We start from the raw sequence: 8054 nt of genomic DNA on the forward strand, positions 1-8054 counted from the left end.
AATAAGTCAATATATATATTTATGTGAGCAATAGTATCTTTGCATATCTCTCTTTAAAAATACTTTTAATAAGTTTATTTTAGATAAATAATCACCTACACTTCTAATTTTATAATTTTTCCCCCAAATTGTAGATAGATCTGTTTCATTTTTGTAATGTATCAAAGATGAATAAAGCTGAAAAACTGGAAATGTTAGTGATTTTATCTTCCATAATACAAGTAACAACTGAAACAGAAAAAAATTTACAGCAACCTGATCATTTAGGCTACTAAGACCAGCAGCTACTTTTTTCCTTGTAATGCTCATATCCACACAACATCTGCACATAAACCATTTGTGCACACTTTCAGATACAGGTAAACCACAATGTGCTTCTCACTGTTGCAATCTAGTATGAAGCCTTAGAGCTAATGACTAACCATACTATGTTCACAACTAACACCTTATGGGAACCACAGCAATGGAGCTTGCCTTGCAGATGAATTTACTGTTCTAGATCAAGTCAGCCTATATAAACATTTATGTGTGTTTATACATATACACACGTAATCATATGCATCCCAATTCCTTAACACTCCAAAACAATGTTTCAACTGTTTTATTTTGCTTAAATTTCTAAATCTTGTACCATTTTAAAGCAGATTCTACATTAAGAAAAGTGAGAAAAGAGGCTTATGTTTATCCAAAAGCAGTTCATTCACCTTTGCTTTGTTTTTAATGTGTGGAACTTTGAAGTGTAGATACTTGATCCCCAGTATCTATTGTTAGATAGAAGTCTTGAGTGTAAAAAAAAAAAAGTATGAAAACAGGCAGCCTAAAAACATAGGGAAGTAAAGTAAAATATAATAAAAATATTTTTAAAGACAATTCAAATTGACTGATACTAAAACTTTTAACAGGTAAAGTTTCATCTTTTTAGAATACCAGAGCAGTAATTTACCATATTAAATAAATAAGAGTAGTGGCTTGAAGTAATGCATGGCAGAAAAACCTGTTCTTAATCTTAATCCATTCTTGTATGAACCCATTGTAAGTAGAACCTTTTGATGAGGTTACCCGTCAGTTAAGGTGTAGCCAAATGGGATTAAGTTGGGCTTTATTCTGGATTACAGGAGTCCTTTATAAGCAGAGTGTAAATCAGCCAGAGTAAAGCCACAGGAACAGCCAGCCAGAAGCTGGAAGTCAACAGAACCTAGAATAGAAAGAAGATGCCACCATGCTCATTGTCATATGACAGAAAAGCCAAGAAGCAAGTATCCAGCAGCCAGCCCTACAACACTATAGTCTTCAGGGAGAAAACAATGCCTTGCTGGCATCTCAACTTTTATATTTCCATTGTTTAAGCCATCCTACTGTATGGTTTTTATTTTAGAATCTGGGAAATTAAAATAAGCTTAAGTTTATTCACATCTTCTAGTCTAGGCAGAGTTCTAGTGCCATGGCCCTGTTTACTGTTAATCAAATTGATCCATTAATCTTTTAATGTGAGTCAATTGGATGTGCAGGTACTCTTTTCTGTATTTTTTTTTCATGGTAATTGGGACTAGACTGCTTAATTTTCTGATACTCTTGTAAAATTTCTTAAAGAAAATTCTGATTCTTTCTTGAGACCAGAGAGAGGTGTGTCCATTGTGCATCCAGTTTAATAAATATTCTAGCTACAGTCTCCATTCTTTCATGAAAAATCTGATACTTACATTCAGCAATGAAGTCATCCTTGTAATTCTGGTATTGCTAATGGGAGACAGTAGCAATATACTTTATCATATAATCTGGCAATTCAATTGCTAATGGGGCTCTGTGGAGGCAGTGCAATCTTGTTTAACTTTCTTCATTGTAATCCAGACGAGTTATTTAGCTTGGCAATTTCCTCTCCTCTTTTCATGTTTTCCTCCTTTTCCCTGATAGTATCAATATTGTGCTTTGTTATTTTGTCATTTTCCTTGTTTTTTTTTGTTTTTTTTTTTTTTTCTTTTTGGTATTTTGTGAGAATTTGAATTATTTTCTTCAATAGACTTTCTCACACTAGTAGAACTAAAATGAAGAGGTGGGTAGTTTCTAGAGAAGTCCTCGAGATATATTTATTTTGCTGGTCCCAATAGTTGCTATTATTTTGACTAAAAGTGTCAAGAGGTAGATCTTAACACATGCCCTCCTTCCCCCTTATCAAGTGCTGGGGGAATTAGGGTTAGAATTTACAGTGTATGAGAGAGGCATATATCCCCCCCCCCAAAAAAAAATTGTGAGCATGTATTTTGATACATAAAGCTGATTAAAATAAAAATATTTTCTAAAAGAGTACAAAGTTTTAAACAGAGGGTGTACTGCCAAAGGAACCATTAATCTTTTAGTCAAATTCAATCTTTAGCTCTTTGATAAGAGCAAAGGAAAAGAGCTCTTTGACCATCAGTTATCCAGTGCTTTATTCAGATGTAGCCAACATAGAAAATTTTTTAAAAAATGGAGATCTTTTAGGGAGTGGAGATAATCTTCACAAGGAAGGAATGAGTGAGGAAATATTTCCAGGTAGTGAAATCAGAATTTAATCAGGGAGCATTTCCTACCCCTATAATGAGTTCACTTTTAACTTCTGGACAGCAAGACTTCAGTATTCCTATGAATCAAGGAATACTGCATGCCTCCCATTCTTCCCCTTTCTTGATAGATTTGCTGCTTTGCTTATTGTGATTATCCTATCTGTTCCACTCTTGTTTATTGAAATGAAGAAGCCAGGCAAAGAACATTTTTTTTTTTTAACATCGGATGGTGCATCAAGAGAGCACTTAAAAACCTCCTGAAGAGACTAACTGTTCCATCTATATGTCCTGTGCTTTCAGAGCAAAGTGGTACCTCCAGAGTTCTCTAGAGGCAGGGGTTGAGGGCATGGGGTCATAATGTGCCTGTGGGAAGGGGATGGAACCAAATATTTGGTGACCACAAGTCTCCAGTGGTCTAATAAACTCTTATAAATTGTATCTTCTTCACAAATACTCTGTTCTTCCTGCTATCGGAGTAATGTATAATTACCGTGCTAAACTCAGATTGTTCATAAAAATCATATGTTACTTCTGGTCAGAAGCTTTAAATTCAATCAGATGGTTTCCCATGGTCTCTTTTTCCCTGCTCCTTTGTTTGTGGAAGCTTTTAATGAGATGCAGGCATCTCAGTCCACATCCACAATTGTCCAAAATGAACAGAGGCCCATGTATCAACATGCAGCACAAATGATAAATAAACTTTGTTTTTTGAAGCTTTTGAGATTTTTCGGGTCTTTTTTTTTTTTATAACATAATGTAGCAATCCTAACTGTTACTCCCTTCTCCTCCCTACGTGTGCCTTTTTAAAATAATGAATAAAAGCTGATTTAGTTTAGCTAAACACTCCTTAGAGAAAGTTTCTTTAACTCTGTTACAAGGGTTTATCTAATTATTATAAACCAAACATGGTGATCTTATAACTCATCAATGACTGTTTTATTCTTAGCATTTGATGAAATTCTGGTTAATAAGTTGTGAGGGATGTCAGCTAGGGACTTCTGAAAAAAGTTGTCTCTCTTTGAAAAACAGACACTTGTGGTCTGGGTTTGTGTTGGGTGTTCTACTAGATTTTTTTGTTTTTTTTTATGAAATAAGATGCTCGATGTTTTGCAAACATGCAGGCATCTTGCAAACATGCAAGGAGCTAGTAAAAAATAAAAGCCAGTGCTGATGTTATGGTAGGGCAAAAGATGGAATGATATTTTTCATAATAGGCCTTTTATAATGTCATTGAGCCAATTTGTGTATAAATCAACTCAAGAACTGTTGCTCCATGGGCCTTTTTGTTATGCAGGTTAATAGTCATGTGCTGATTAAAACAGATAAGTCAAGATTTAATTTATTTTGACTGACACAAATAGAGGAGGTAAGCTGAGATCTTCTACTAAATTATAAAAAAGTAAAAAATATTTTATCTAGCCTGTATTGCCTTAGCAGAGGTAAATGCATCATTCCTACTGATATAGTTAAAATACACTACTAATTCGTTGTCTATAATATAATGCTAGGTAAATTGATACTTTGAACTAGGAAAAATCAAATTAATGATAAGTAGAAATTACACTGAAATTATCATGTGATTGGGGATTTTTATTTATAATTCCATGAAGTCAGAGGTTCCCTAGTGAGAAATAAAATCTCAGTTTTTTTTAAAAAACTAGAGGGAACAATTTTTGATGTTTAATAATTAAAATGATCTTCATGAGCTCTAGTGTGTTAATTAATATGTCTGAGTAGTTCTTTGATTATATAAATATTAAGAGATTAGAGAAAAGTTGGAACACACTGGGTTTAGGTAGTCCAGTGGGAAGTTCATATTAGGTTAAGAAAGATACATGTGCATAAATAAAGTAACAAGGTACCCCAAGTTTTTATCCTGGGATTATAGGTCTCAGATCCATCTCTCACACTTTCTCTCATCTGCTGTGTATGCGTTTATGTGTCTGTGTTAAGAGGTGGGTGGTGTGGATGAGGGGCTCAGAGCTTGGTCTTCCAGTCTGTCTTGTTGGGTTGCTATATAAGCTGGCTGCTAGCTAGATTGACCTACTGGCACTGAAGGCCCTCAATAGATTCAAGCTGCTTGTTCAGTTGAAGAAGGATGGCATCGCTCAAGAATTCAAGAACTCCATGGGAGTAATTCTGCTTCAAGTAGCCAATATGAAACCTAAAGACTTCTCAGATGCCTTACAATATTGTTTATCAAGAGCTTTAAAGAATCTGGCCTACAATGAAATAAAGTCAGTCATGGAGTTAGTGTTCTCAGAAAAAATTAAATACATATCAAAATGCAACTGGCACCAGCTGTTGAAGGATGTCCTATATGTTGTAGAAGAAATATCCCATCTTCTTCTCAGAAACAGCTTTTCAATTCAGATTTCATTGATCCTTTAATGAATGGCAAATTTCAAGTATTTCATCTGACAAATAAAGTGCCACAAACAAGTGGTTATTTGAATGCCATCACTGAAAAATCTACTGTAAGTCACCCACAGTCCACTGTAGCTATTCCCATCACCACCCCTCCACCTCTGCCATCGACACATCTGTGCTGATAGAGCTGTTCCATGCAGGTTTGCCATAAACCTTCAATTTGTAAAAAAAATATCTGCTAAGCACAATAAAGTGAAACACAACAAAATGAAATATACCAGTACAGACCCTATTAAAGTGATAGCACTGAGAACCCATAAACACACTCAATCATGAAGAAAATTGAGAGGAGGTCATAAAACAATACAGAAGCAGAAAACAGATGGATAATTGACTGATGAAATTGAGCCAAATAGCAATACCTTAAAGTCTGATCTAGCTGTAGCAGAGGTGAAAACAAATTTAACACTTACTGCCCTGAGACATTCCACTCCATCTCTTCACAAATTCACCCACCCTAAAGCAAAACATGCTAGTTAACAGGTTGTACAGAACTTGGATTAAGTCTCTGTGCCGGTTTGAATGTATTGTGTCCCCCAAATGCCATTATTATTGTGGTCTTGTGGGACAGACATTTTGGTGCTGGTTAGATTTGCTTGGAATGTGCCCCACCCAGCTGTGGGTGGTGACTTTGGTGGGATACTCCCATGGAGGCGTGACCCCACCCATTCAGGGTGGGCCTTGATCAGTGGAGCCATATAAAACATGCTGACTCAAAGAGATGGAATGGAGTGCAGCTGTGAGTGAGGTTTAGAAGAGGAGCAGGCTTGCTAGAGAGGAATGTCCTGGGAGAAAGCCATTTTGAAACCAGAACTTTGCAGCAGACACCAGCCACGTGCCTTCCTGGCTAACAGAGGTTTCCCAGACGCCATTTGCCATCCTCCAGTGAAGGTACCTGATTACTGATGTGTTACCTTGGACACTTTATGGCCTTAAGACTGTAACTGTGTAGCAAAATAAACCCCCATTTTATAAAAGCCTATCCATCTCTGGTGTTTTGCATTCCGCAGCATTAGCAAACTAGGACAGTCTCTGTATTCCTTCATTTTTAATTGTAAGTGGGCAATCAAGAATCACCAGAGTAGAGGAATGATTTATTCATAAGAAAGAGTAGTGTAACTAATGGGAAAAAGTTCACTGGAGTAAAGAGATAATTAAAGGGAAAATAAAAAGTAACAGGAAGGATCAATAAGAGAATAATTTTTTCTTGATATTAAAATAAAATTCCTTAAATAAATGTATCACCAAAAAGAAGAGAGAATAGTGGTATAACTATGCTGCAAATTGTGGGAGAGGATAAAAAGACATGTCAATTATGTCTTTACCTATCAAATGAACAGGTCAAGATATTTGTTTACTCATAATATTTAAATATGCATATATATGTTAGTTATAATACATGCTCAGCTGCCATAAAATATAATAAAAATTATTTTGGTTCAGGTGAGATAGGATTATTCTGTCTCTCATATCAGTCCAAAGGTTGGAAGATATTCAAAACTGTCTATAATGTTTTGCTTAGTGAAATCTTTCAGGGACCGAGTTCCTTTATATTATTTCCCAGTTCTCTTGAGACGTTGTATAATCTATGTAATTGGAGCTGACTTAACAGCATGACACCCATGTACTAACAAATGGACAGTGAAAGAGAGTATGTGGAACACAGACAACTTCCTTTTTTAAATAACATGACCTGGAAATTTAAGTCACGCTCCAATGACCAGAAATTAATTGCATGAACATAGCAGTCTTGGAGAGAGGGTAGAAAATGAAGATTCTATCTGGGAAGCCATATGCCTGCTAAAACTTGGGTGTTTCTATTACTCTACAAGCAAAAGGGAAAATTGAAAATGGGAACAATTGCTGGTGTCCTTCAAAATCCATCCTCCTGCTACCCAATGTTTAAATGCACTATCCTTATTATAATTACCTCATGTCCACCCTGTTATATATTGAACCATGCCCCCCAGAGAGATGGGTTCAAATCCTAACCCCTGGTTCTGTGGATATGAACTCATTTGTAAATAGGATCTTTGAAATGTTATTCATTAGAACGAAGTCAAACTAAATCTGGGTGGGCCTTAATCCAATATGACTGGAACCTTTTAAAAACAGAAAATAAATGACAATGTGATGGCAGTAGAGATTGATTGCCCATAAATCACCACCAGAAGTCTACAGACTTCAGAGAAAGCATGATCTTGCAGAAGCCTTGATGTTGGGCATCTAGTCTCCAAAACTGTGAGAAAATAAATTCAGGTTGTTTAAGCCAACCTGTCTGTGGTATTTTTTGCATTAGTTCTGGTAAACTACAATACACCCTTCAGCAAGGGAAACCCACAAGAGTCTCATCTACTTAATTCATTGATCTCAAATTTCAGGATCTTTGATTTAGGTCATTGTTTTGGTTTAGATATGCTATGTACCCCAGAAAAGCCTATGTTCTTTTAATTCAGTCTTGTGGGAGCAGAACTATTGTGGATGGGACCTTTAGATTAGGTTGTTTCCATGGAGATGTGACCCCACCCGTTCAAGGAGGATCTTAATTCCCTTGCTGAAGTCCTCTAAAAGAGGATAAAAGGCAGAGACATTTTGGAGGGAGTAGAGAGAAGCTGAGTCAGAAGCCCAGAGATGTTTTGGAGAAAGCCACTGAAACCAGAAGCTATATCCAGTAAAGAAGGATCAGCAGAGTGAGCCACATAACTTCCCATGTGACAGAGAAACCCTGGATGCCATCAGCCTTTCTTCAGAGAAGGTATCATCTTCTTGATACCTTAATTTGGGCATTCTCATGTTCTTAGAACTGTAAATTTGCAATTGAATAAATCCCCATTGAAAATGCCAGCCTATTTCTGGTGTATTGCATTCTAACATCTTTAGCAAACTCAAACAGTCATGATGGGAAATAATTTTACCAAATATTTTTCTACAGTCCATTATCTGGCTAGCTAACCAATATACATTCTTCCAGTTCTTTTCTTAAAGCATTATTCCACTTGTAATGCCAGTTTTCTGCATTAATTAGATCATAAGTTAATTTGGTTGTAAAAATAAGACCTCGTTATTCAGACACTTAAATATGAC

The 8054-nt window shown here is 36.0% G+C and overlaps 1 pseudogene; it reads right to left on the minus strand.

Moving 5' to 3' along the window:
- Positions 1-1457: 1457 nt before the first annotated feature.
- On the minus strand, positions 1458-2220 carry LOC119529010 (annotated as a pseudogene).
- Positions 2221-8054: the final 5834 nt, after the last annotated feature.

The sequence above is a fragment of the Choloepus didactylus genome, chromosome 3 (genome assembly GCF_015220235.1).
Source record: "Choloepus didactylus isolate mChoDid1 chromosome 3, mChoDid1.pri, whole genome shotgun sequence".
In the NCBI taxonomy this organism is placed as follows: domain Eukaryota; kingdom Metazoa; phylum Chordata; class Mammalia; order Pilosa; family Megalonychidae; genus Choloepus; species Choloepus didactylus.